The 12,906-nt window shown below is 41.1% G+C and overlaps 1 protein-coding gene across 2 annotated transcripts in view; it reads left to right on the forward strand.

Annotated features, from left to right (window-relative positions):
• PAK2 (p21 (RAC1) activated kinase 2) overlaps window positions 1-12,906 on the forward strand; it is a 91,059-nt gene that overhangs the window by 42,053 nt on the left and 36,100 nt on the right. The window lies entirely within an intron of this gene.

The following is a 12,906-nucleotide window of genomic DNA, read 5'->3' on the forward strand; positions in this document are numbered from 1 at the left end:
GTTCCTCTCCTTTGTTTTCTGAGACCTTGGCCATATTTTAATGAGATTTGTGACACTTGAGGGAGACCTGCTATTATAAGAATGGTGACATAGGGCCCACAGTCTGCTGTCTGAAATCCCTGGAGCCAACTGTGTTTTGGAATTAAGAGTTTTTGTGATTCTTGAGTAGTAAATACTGTCTTTTACCAGGTGTTCTATAATGCCCTCAGGAGTGTCGGAGGCAGCCTCAGTACTCACAGACTGATGTGTCCTCAGCAAAATATATGTCTAGTTCAGGGTTTCTCAACCTTGACACTATTGACATCTTGGAGCCAAATAATTTGTTGTTGCAGGGACCTATCCCCTGGGGGCAAAATTGCTCCAATTAAGAATCACTGGGCCAGACACAGTGGCTCGTGCCTGTAATCCCAGCACTTTGGGAGGCCAAGGCAGGCAGATTGCTTGAGCTCAGGAGTTCAAGACCAGCCTGGGCAACATGGCAAAACCCCATCTCTACAAAAATACAAAAATTAGCCGGGCATGGTGGCACATGCCTGTAATCCCAGCTCCTTGGGAGGCTGAGGTGGGAGGATGGCTTGAGCCCTGGATGGGGAGGTTGGAGTGGGCCAGGGACATACCACTGCACTCCATCCAGACTGTCTCAAAAACAGAAAGAACCACTGGTCTAGTCCCACAAAGGTGGAATAAAGGCTATAAATAGTCTCAAATAAGTTGAAATTGCTAAATTAGTTTTATTGTCAAATTTGAGGAAAAAACTTCAGTTTTCAGGGATTTTTGGATTTTAGAATTAAATAATGGATTACAGACACTAATGGATTTTAGAATAAGGGTAAGGGATTCATTTGTTTAATCACCTTAAACATGGTAATATGGCTCTGATGGCTGGTAATAGATATAAGCAAAGATAAAGATACACCTCTTAATATTCTACATGGAGAGGTAAACCCAAGTAGAAGATGAATGGTGCTTTGTATGTAATACCCCTTAATACACATTTAAGTGAGATTATATAATGGTGAAAATTTGAGTTAGTATTAATGAAGAATCAAGTCTTGGAGAATTTAGATTCATAGACAGGGCATAATCATGGAGCAGTTGAAAACCTGTTCATTCATTTCATTGTATATCACCTCTTTCTAATTTTGTTTTATTAAGATTTCTTGTGAAGTTATAACTGAAAAGCCTTAATGGAAGTATGTTTTTAAAGTTTATTTAAAGGAAGCGATAAGTTGTGTATTTGACATGTTTGAGAATGAAAAACCTACTTAGGCTGGATTAGGTAAAGGTTAAAGAGGAAGATGAAGCAATAAACCAAAAATTGTGTGTGGGAAGAAGGCAATGAAGTGTGTATTGGAATAGTCAGTCAGTATATTTAAAGTGGGAAAACCTAAAAATGGGAATGTAAACATGGTATTTAAAATTATGGAAGTCAGAAAAAAAAAAAAAGGATAAAGGTTAACACCAGAAAAAATTGCTAAAAGAGTTGCTCTGCCTTCCCTCTGGCGAGCTAGAATCCAGGGTAGAGTAGGGAAATTCTCACGATAAAGTAAAGTATACTTGGGGACAGCACTGGAAAAGTAAATGAAACAAAGAGAAAGTGTGGACAGTCTGGTGCTTGATTTTGGGTAATGGAAGCGTTTGTGAGCAAACTGAACTGTGTTAACATCAGTGTGGAAGAGCATCCCCCTCTCTGATCATTTTGAGAATCTTCCAGTTTTATCCTCCTTTTCATTTCTTTCTCCCCAAATTACTTACCAGCTGTAGCTAACTCAAGGTCCCCCTAAGAAAGGGGGAGTGAACATATTGGTTTCCTAGCGGGGCCTCTAACTGCTTGTAGGTGTATCAGTTCTTTATAGCTGTCATTGATATTCGTTCACTTTGTGGTGGTGATTTCTGAAGTCTTTGTTTTGTTATGTTTACAGTCAACATCCAATAACTTTTTAGTGTTGATCTTAAAACTTTACAAGCTCTCTAAAAATGAACTTTGCCTTATCCAGTTTTTTCTTTCTCTTAAAAAATTGTTAGTGAAAATGTTAAATATATTAAAAGTAAACAGAACAGTGTAATCAATGCTGTCACCTAATTTCAGCAGTTACCATCATCCTGCCTCCACTTATTTTTTAGATAAAATTACAATTATCAAAATGCACAAATATTAACTCTACAGTTTTGACAAATGGATACACCCGTGTATAAGCCATAACCACTATCAAATTGAATTTGGCTTTAATTTTTTACTTTGTGTTGACATCATAGGCACAATAGTAGATTTTATATATAGTCTATAGTTTATATGCATACGGTATACTATACACTATATAGTATATGTATAGTATATATAATATATGTATAGGATATATGGTGTATATATAGTATGTAGAATATATATAATATGTAGTGTATGTATGGTATGTATAATATATAATATATATAGTTTATAGTCTATATGCATACGGTATACTATACACTATATAGTATATGTATAGTATATATAATATATGTATAGGATAGATAGTGTGTATATAGTATGTATAATATATATAACATGTAGTGTATGTATAGTATGTATAATATATAATATATATAGTATATATTTATATAGGCTGGGCACAGTGGCTCACACTTGTTAATCCTAGCACTTTGGGAGGCCAAGGCAGGCAGATCACTTGAGGTCAGGAGTTCAAAGCCAGCCTGGCCAACATGGTGAAACTCTGTCTCTACTGAAAGTACAAAAAAATTAGCCGGGAGTGGTGACATGCCTGTAATTCCAGCTACTCGGGAGGCTGAGGCAGGAGAATCACTTGAATCCGGGAGGTGGAGGTTACAGTGAGCCAAGATCGTGGCACTGCAGTCCAGCCTGGGGAACAGAGTGAGACTGTCTCAAAAAAAAAAAAAAAAAAAAAAATGTATATGTATATATATATATGTATATAAAACATCCTTGTACCTACCAGCCAGCCTAGAATTTTATTAGTACCTCCGAAGTCCCCATCTGCTATACCCCATCCTAACCTTCTCTTCATCCCCAATATCCACCATTCTGCATTCTGCATTTTTGTTGTAATTTTATAACATATCTAGGCACCCTCAAATATCTATGGTTTAGGCATGCCTGTTTGGGAACCTTTTATGAATGGAATTATGCTGTCTGCATTTTTTCCACATACTTTTCACTCAGCTTTATGCTTTTGAGACTTGTTGATGTGTGTGTGGTGTAGTTTGTTCACTTTCACTGCTGTATATTGCTACACTGTAAATATACTGCAGTTTATTTGGCCAGTCTCCTATCTGTAGACATGTGGGTTGTTTTCATGAATAGTGTTGCTATGGATAATCTTGAACGTACATCTTACTGGATTTAGGGCAAAGCTTCTCAAACTTCAGGTGATCTGTTAGTTTAGTTGTTGAATTGCTAATTAGAATCATCTGGGAAGCTTAACAAATCTGTGTTCAAACTCCATTTCATTCCAGTTGAATCAGCAATCAGCATCTTTAGGGGCTTACCCTGGGCATCAGTTTTGGTTTTGTTTTTAATTTTTTAAATACCCCAGATGATACTGATGTGCAGCTCATATTAAAAACCAATGCATTGGTGGGTTATGAACTCTGTATAGTGGACGACACTAAATGAACTAGAATAATATAATCAGAGTATTATGCACACAGTAAAAACGTTGTCTTGTGAAAGAGTTTGTTTTAGTTCTGTGTATACTGAGTCAGGATATAAAATGTATTTCTTGGTGTGGGTCCCGACCAAAGATTTAAAGGTCATTCAGAGGTGTATATTTAGGATTAGAATTGCTGGGTTACAGGCTGTTCCCGTGTGTGACTTGGCTAGGTTTGTCAGATTGTTTTCTAAAAGTTTTTAGTGTCCATTCTCACCCACAGAAGATGAGCGTTCCCATTGCTGAGCACCCTCAGCAACTCTGCGAGGGGTGAAATAGTAGCTCATTGTGTTTTAAATTTGCCTTTCCCTGATTACTCAAAAAACTGAGCATCTTTTCGGGTTGATTGACCATTCCTGTGTGCTTTCTGTGAAATATCTGTTCAGGAGAAAGAAATATCTGTTCGCTATCTATATTAGTCTGTTTTCACACTGCTGATAAAGACATACCTGAGACTGGGTAATTTATACAAGAAAAAGGGTTTATTGGACTTACAGTTTCACATGGCTGGGGAGGCCTCACAATCATGGCGGAAGGCAAGGAGGAGCAAGTCGCGTCCTACGTGGATGACAGCAGGCAACGAGAGAGAGCTTGTGCAGGGAAACTCCCCCTTTTAAAACCAGGAGATCTTGTGAAGACCTGCCCATGATTCAGTTACCTCCTACCGGGTCCCTCCCATAACACGTGAGAATTCAAGATGAGATTTGGGTGGGGACACAGCCAAACCATATCAAGGTCTTTAATCCATTTTTCTACTTGGTGGTTAGCTTTTTAGTTTTCTTTTAATAAACATTCGTTTTAGTCTATACACTAATCCTTTGCCAGTTATATGATGTTAAAGATAGTCTTCCAGGATGTGATTTGCCTTCTCGCCCTTTCAGTACTATATTTTAATGAATAGAAGTTATTAATTTTGATATGGTGGAATTGATCAGTTTCTCTTTTTTTTTTTTTTTTTTTTTTTTGAGACGGAGTCTCATTCTGTCACCCAGGCTGGAGTCTAGTGGCTCAATCTCAGCTCTCTGCAACCTCCACCCCCAGGTTCAATCAATTCTCCTGCCTCAGCCTCCTGAGTAGCTGGGATTACAGGCACCTGCCACTGTGCCTGGCTAATTTTTGTATTTTTAGTAGAGACAGGGTTTCATTATCTTGGCCAGGCTGGTCTTGAACTTCTGACCTTGTGATCCACCTGCCTCAGCCTCCCAAAGTGCTGAGATTACAGGCATGAGCCACTGCACCCGGCTTCGGTTTCTCTTTTTTTTTTTTTTTTTTTTTGAGGCGGAGTCTCGCTCTGTCGCCCAGGCTGGAGTGCAGTGGCGCAATCTCGGCTCACTGCAAGCTCCGCCCCCCGGGTTCACGCCATTCTCCTGCCTCAGCCTCTCCGAGTAGCTGGGACTACAGGTGCCCACCACCACACCCGGCTAATTTTTTTGTATTTTCAGTAGAGACGGGTTTCACCATGGCCTCGATCTCCTGACCTTGTGATCCGCCTGCCTCAGCCTCCCAAAGTGCTGGGATTACAAGCCTGAGCCACTGCACCCGGCCTCAGTTTCTCTTTTTTATGGTTCGAGCTTTTTGTTTTTTAAGAAATTTCTGTCTAACTTGGGGTCATAAAGACATTTTCCTGTATTTTTTCTATAGCTTGCATTTTACACTTTAAATCTTTGAGCTAGCTGGATTTTATTTTTGTATATTTGTGAAAAGATTCACTTTCACTTTTTTCTTTAAACATGGATAGTATCCCAGACCCATTTATTGAGTCTTCTATTTCCCCACTGACCTATACCACCATTATTTATCAAGTTTCCATGTGAGAGTCTGTGTTCTCTATTTTATTCCATTAGGTTATTTGTCTGTACCTGAGCTAATAATAGCACCCTGTCTTGATTACTATATCTTACAATCTTTTTTTTCTCTTTGAGGCGGGGTCTCACTCTGTGACCCAGGCTGGAGTGCAGTGATGCGTCTTGGCTCACTGCAACCTCCACCTCCCAGATTCAAGTGATCCTCCTGCCTCAGCCTTCCGAGTAGTTGGGACTACAGGTGCACAACACCACGCCCAACTAATTTTTGTATTTTTTGTAGAGACAGGCTCATATGTTGCCCAAGCTGGTCTCAAACTCCTGGGCTCAAACTATCTGCCAGCCTTGGCCTCCCAAAGTGCTGGGATTACAGGCGTGAGCCTCTGCACCTGGCTCTTATAATGATTGTTAATGCCTGATAGAACAAATCTCTTAACCAGATTCTTCTTCAGAATCCTGTTAATTGCTTTGGCTTTTTGCATCTTTCTATAAATTTTAGAATCTGTTTTATCATGTACTTTAACAGAAAAAAAAAACCTGTGGCTACTTTGATTAGAATTGTATAGACTTCGGGCCGGGTACCGTGGCTTATGCCTGTAATCCTAGCACTTTGGGAGGCCGAGGCAGGCAGATCACGAGGTCAGGAGAGCGAGACCATCCCGGCTAACAAAGTGAAACCCCATCTCTCCTAAAAATACAAAAATTAGCCGGGCGTGGTGGCAGTTGCCTGTAGTCCCAGCTGCTCTGGAGGCTGAGGCAGGAGAATGGCGTGGACCCGGGAGGCAGAGCTTGCAGTGAGCCTTGATTGTGCCACTGCACTCCAGCCTGGGCGACAGAGTGAGACTCCGTCTCAAAAAAATAAATAAATAAAAATAAAAAAAGAATTGTATAGACTTTATAGGGCAAATAGGGGAGAATTGCATCCACCTTTGTAGTTGAGGGTGGAGAATCTGCAGAGCCTTTGTGTAGCCTGTTTACAGGGAAGTTTAGTTGCACGTCGTTTTCAGTCTCAGACAGAGATGTGTGGAATGTTTGGAGGGTAGGATGCTTCTTGATTCCTCCTGTTTCCTGGAGCTCTACCTCCCTTTGCTCTTACACTGACTGCTCCTACCTGGAAGCTGAAACACAGCCCAGTCACTGGGGCCCAGCTTTCGGCATTAGGAATGAGGGAGAACCTTGTGTGTATGTTTCCACATCTGTGCTTTTGTGAACATAGAAATAACCTGCTCTGCTGCTCTCACTGGATTATCCCATTCATCACCCTGGTGGTTGCCTCTGGGTCCCCTCATTTCCACCCACCTTGCTTCTAGTTTCAGCCGCCTGCAGCAGTTTGCAGAATCATTTTCCCACCGACATCCTGACTGCTGCTTCTCTTGCTAGTTATCCTAATTGCTTTTCATTCTTGAGCATTCCTCGTGGATTTTATTCTGTGAAACACTCGGATTTGGTGTAGAAGGGAGAGAACTGCAGTATGTGCTCAGTACATCATCTTGAAACAGAAGAGTCTAAAAGGCAAACAATTGTATTTCCATTTTTTAAAAATCGTAATGACCTTAAGACTTTCGCCATCTCTAATGTAAGGGCTGATCTAGAGATAATTCATTTTATTCCACTAAAAAATTTACATCCCTTACTGCTTTCCTTACTAAAAAAAACAGCTAATATTTTTATAAAAAGAAAATAAAGACTGTAGGATGTTTTCAGTTATTAATTACTGGTTTTAATTGGCATCACCAAAAAACTTGAGAAAATTAGAAATCCTTTTGGATCGTGCCGTTTTAGGGCAACTTGATGGAACAGATCTTTTTTCCATGCTTGCTTGTGTGTACTATGTGAATAATCAGAGATGAGTGATAAAGCAGATAGTGTCCCTGCTCCCATGACAGCAATCTAAAACCATGGTATAGAATTACAAGCTATGAAAAGTGGTACAGAGGTAATGTACAACATGTGTCTAATCTGGAGTGTCTGGGAAGGCTTCCTAAGGAAGTGATAACAGAGCTGAAGACTGCAGGATGGGTAAGGGAAACGATAGTTACAAAGTGTTTTCCATGCCTGGGGAAGAGCCTGTTTCAGTGGCCCACCTACAGGAGGGATGAGAGCACATCCATGGAGCTGAGTACCGCCCCGTGTTGTTGGAAAGCAGAGAGGGAGGGAGGGAGAATTACAGCAGGGTGGATGTAGGCACTACAGACAGCAGAAGAGGCTGAAGAGGAGGTAGGCAGTGACCAGGTCATAAAGGGCCTTGTATTCTATGCGACACAGCTCAGATTTTATCCTGTTTCCTGGGGAACCATTACAGATTTTTAAACAGGGGAAAGACCTGGCCATCTCTCTGTTTTAGATAGGAGAGAATGGTAGGTATATAGAAAGTAGGTTTTGTTTGAAGTCTGAGAGTGAACTTGGAAACTAGTTAGGAGGCTTTTGCAGTAGCCCAAGTGAGAAATGGCCTAACTAGTCTACTACTTTCAATAATGAAAATGTCAGTGAGCCATTTGACTTTTTAAAATAAGCTTTATTCATACAGCTAGAGTTGAATGGTATTGTCTTTATTAACTAAAGCAATTTTCACATCTAGCTATTCAACCTATAAGCACCTTCACTTCTGGTTGGTTATGACTTAGATCTGTAAACAACCTTTCTGATTAAAAAAAAAAAGAATTCTGAGATTAATAATAGTAGCCCATACTTCTCTGCCTGTTTCCTAGAGGAGTGGTCCCCAACCTTTTTGACACTGGGATAATGGTTTCATGGAAAACAATTTTTCTTTTTTCTTTTTGTTTCATCTTGTTGCCCAGGCTGGAATGCAATGGCATGGTCTTAGCTCACTGCAACCTCTGCCTCCTGGGTACAAGCAATTCCCCTGCCTCAGCCTCCCGAGTAGCTGGGACTAGAGGTGCGCGCCACCATGCCCAGCTAATTTTTTTGTATTTTTAGTAGAGATGGGGTTTCACCATGTTGACCAGGCTGGTCTGGAACTCCTGACCTCAGGTGATCTGCCCACCTCGGCCTCCCAAAGTGCTGGGATTACAGGCGTGAGCCACCGGGCCCAGCCGGAAAACAATTTTTCTATGAGGCTGGCGGGGGGTGGTTTTGGTATGAAACTCTTCCACCTCAGATCATCAGACATTAGTTAGATTCCCGTAAGGAGTGTGCAGCCAAGATCCCTCACATGCGCAGTTCACAATAGGGTTCGCGCTCCTATGGGAATCTAATGCTGCCACTGATCTGACAGGAGGCGGAGCTCAGGCGGTGATGCTCACTCCCCACTGCTCACCCCCTGCTGTGCCGCCCAGTTCCTAACCAGCCATGGACCTGTACTGGTCCACGGCCCTGGGGCTGGGGACCCCTTTCCTAGAGAATTCTCTGCTGTGTGATGGAATTTGAAGCTATTGCACATCAAAAGAACAAAGGAGGAATTACTTATGCTTAGACTAGAAACAGAAGAGTTTTCCTTTTAAACAGATAAAGGGTTTCTTTTATTTGTTTAGCCTTAGACTGTAGCTTGAAAGCAGTCTAAAAGGTAGTGGCCCTAGAGAATGTGACAGTAGCCTACTTAGAATTCTTTTCAGTACCTTTTGTCAACATGTGACTCAGGGTCTCTGCCTCTTGGCTATAGGTTGCTGCCTGCCTGCTGCTGTTGTTTCGTTGTCTAATGAAGTTGGAAAATGATTCTAAGAATCTTTTTTTCCCCTAGGACACTAGTTAAATTGATCATTTTATTAAAATAAGTTTTTTGCCCTGGTCTATTACTTCCCATCAAGTGATCTGGTTGCCTGGTGAACCTCCCGTAGATGGCTGTGTTTGATAAGCAGAAGTGGGAAGTTGACCCCCTTTTATTTTATGAAACATGAACAGATTTCAGATTTCTCCAAAGCTAAGCTGTCACATGTAGGGGTCCATCCCACAGACTCTGACCCAATGACGGATGAATAACTTACACTGACACAGATGTTATGCTTGTCAGCCAAGCTGATAGTCTGGGCCGCTTACAGACTCCAAGGAGAGTGCTGTAAAGCATTGCAACCATCAGCCTCAACTAGGCAAGGAAGCTTGCATTTATTTAGTGTAGATTAATTGACAAAGGCTTGAGTCAACACACCTGTGGGTAATTCACCTGGTTGCCCCCACCCTGGAGAGGGCCATCTTGCCCACGAATGATCAAAGGTTAGTCTTAAGACCACATGAGTAAACAAGCTCTTTAGATAAACTACTTTATATTCCTTTGTATCTGTACCTTAAGCTCTCTGGCTCCTGAAAAGAGTATCTGGCTACCTTCAGCCAAACTTTGAAGCTATGCAAAACTCCCCGTTCTTCCAAGAAGGTTTGCTTTTTTCTATTCCTATAATTTCTTCTGCCATCCTGACTGAACCCCCACATCTACATAAATTTATTTTGATTGGCCCTCTATTTCTGGGCTTCTAGAGTTGTTATATAACAGTATTAAAGACATTCTGTTGGTATAGCAATATCCTTCCAGCACATTGTTCAATTCGAGACATGCTTTAGTATCTTTTTGTTTTAGACACTGTTTCTAATATCCCTTCCTTTTCCCATTGAGACTATTAAAATACAGAGAGTACCTGTATGTGTGTTATGTAAAAACAAATGGCATTAAACAGATTTTTAGGATTTTATGTTTATTTTGAATGAACTAATGTGACTCTATCTCAAGTTCTGCTTAATCGTTTTTGTGTTTTTCCTTTAACTTTTTACTCTGTACTCCTATCATATATGAAACTTTAATATATTTCTCTAAACTCTTAACATTTCCAAGTTGAAGAATATGACTAGGCCTTAGACACAGCAGGAACCAGGAATTCTCTTGCTAGATATGTTATCTCTCACGCTTCTTTTTATATTGTTTTCTTATTTTACACTTCTTATTTCAGAATGTTTTTTCTCTGTGTGTTAAGAAATATAATTCCTGGGCTGGGCGTGGTGGCTCACGCCTGTAATCCCAGCACTTTGGGAGGCCGAGGCGGGTGGATCACGAGGTCAGGAGATCGAGACCATCCTGGCTAACATGGTGAAACCTCGTCTCTACTAAAAATACAAAAAATTAGCCAGGCGTGGTGGCAGGCGCCTGAAGTCCCAGCTACTCAGGAGGCTGAGGCAGGAGAATGACGTGAACCCAGGAGGCGGAGCTTGCAGTGAGCTGAGATTGCACCACTGCACTCCAGCCTGGGTGACAGAGCGAGACTCCGTCAAAAAAAAAAAGAAAAAAAAAAAAGAAATACAATTCCTGGGCTCGGTTTCTTATAACTTCAGTCACTGGTGATAGACTGATTCTCAGGGAGCCAAGTCTGGCTTAGCTGCTGAGGTGGCTGCCCCTGCGCCAGTTGCTGGAGGGTGTGTGGGAAACTGTGCTGACCTGGCTTGAGTTAGGTGCCCACCTCGAAAATGGCATCTTTCCCAACTATCTGTATAGAGGAAGGGTGAGGGAAGTTTCCAGAAGTAGGATGCTGAGCAGATTTTTTTAAAAGAAAGAACACATATAATCATAGTACATTAAATTGTAAACTACTGGTTCATCGTTAACTAATAAATATTTTCTCCTGTAGGTAGGGTATTCCGTTAGAAGCCAAGGGACATAAGGAAATGTTGAGTGCACGACCTCAGATTACTCAAAGTCTAGTGAAAATTGAGAGAGAGGTAATTTATGATAGATAGATTAATAATTGTGTGTTTCAGTAAAGAGAATCCAGGCTTAACAGTTTCATTTCCCTCTGCTCCTGTCCGTAACCAGTATTCTTTCCCTCTCACTGTGACCACATCTCTTTTAAGTTACATGCCTAGAGAGGAGATGGACATTTGAGCATAAATCTCTCATTACTAGTTAAATAAGTATTATTGTGTTTCCTACCAATACTAAACTAGTAGTATCTTTGTAAACAAAGAAGAGCATATGGTAACATTTCCAGTTTTATGTGTATAGACTTATCAAACAGCATGATTTTTAACTCTTTGATATTAGAAGAATCTTCTGGTTAAACACAGCATGTTGACCACATACAGAAGCATTCTATTTACTCTCCCTCCCAAGACCCAACTAAAATGACAGAAAAAAAAAAAAAATACACACACACACACACACACACACACACACACACACACACAAGGTCAAAGAGAAAAAGAGGAGATAGTAGTGTGAAAGAGGCTTCAGTACACATTTGGAAGGCGGAAGTGGTGGAAAATTGGCACCTGACTTGGCAGGACAGAGAAACACATAACCTAAGCGTTTGCAGAGGGGAATCTGTGAGAAGGGAACCAAGTTTCCCTTGTAAAAATTCCGGAAGCTCAAGATTTAGAGGCACACAATACTGTGTCGGAGTGGGGGTGGGATGTAATACACATGCTGTAAAGAAGGGGGATTAGTTGAAAATCAACATAGAAAGTGTCAAAGGCCCCCCAGGACTCCTGCTTTACACCCCACCCATCCATGTAAATGTAACCCCCATCCTCTGGAAGGAAAAAAGAATAAACTGACATTTATATTTATTTCCAGAGAGTTTAAACCAGAGAAGCCTCTGTTCTTATCAGGGGAGTCAGGCAAAGTTGAAGCACCAGAATAAAGAAGGTGACTTCATGCAAGTCAGCATTTTCAACTCCTTTCCCCATGCTGCTTTCAGAATACCTGTAGCCTGACTCACAGCCTCAGACAGGAGATTGGAAGATTTTTCTCTGGATAAACAATGGCCTGGGGAAAAAAATACTTTAGGTACCTTGCATGCATGCTGTCCTTATCTTTAGTGTTAAGGTTGGCTTAACTCCCAGTTAGCTTTTTAATACTTTTCTGTAAGAGTAGACAGTAAAGGATCACCCGACATTTACGAAAAACCCTTTATAAATGAGAGAGAGAGTCCAAGACAATAGGGATAAAAACAGGAACTTAAAAGAAATAGACAATGTAAGGAGAAAACAACCCCCAGACCGAAGCCTGTGCATACACACGTACTGTATAATCTTCAAAGAGGAGATAAAGGAATCCATGAAACAAGGAAAGAGTTCGCAGAGAAAGAATGATCAGAGAACAATGGAAAACAGTTCTTGGAATATCAACATTTAAAATTACCAAAACAAACAAAAGATAGCATTAGAAAGAAGAGTGGAAGATAATCAAGAAATTCTCCCTGCTGGAGTGGTGGCTCACGCCTGTAATCCCAGCACTTTGGGAGGCCAAGGCAGGTGGATCACTTGAGGTCAGAAGTTCAAAACCAGTATGGTCAACATGGTGAAATCCCGTCTCTACTAAAAATACAAAAATTAGCCAGGCATGGTGGTGTACACCTGTAATCCCAGCTACTCGGGAGGCTGAGGCAGGAGAATCACTTGAACCTGGGAGGCGGAGGTTGCAGTGAGCCAAGATTGCGCCATTGCACTCCAGCCTGGGCAACAGTGCAAGACTCTGTCTCAAATAAAAAAAGAAAAAATTCCCC

The sequence above is a fragment of the Nomascus leucogenys genome, chromosome 11 (genome assembly GCF_006542625.1).
Source record: "Nomascus leucogenys isolate Asia chromosome 11, Asia_NLE_v1, whole genome shotgun sequence".
Classification (NCBI taxonomy): Eukaryota; Metazoa; Chordata; class Mammalia; order Primates; family Hylobatidae; genus Nomascus; species Nomascus leucogenys.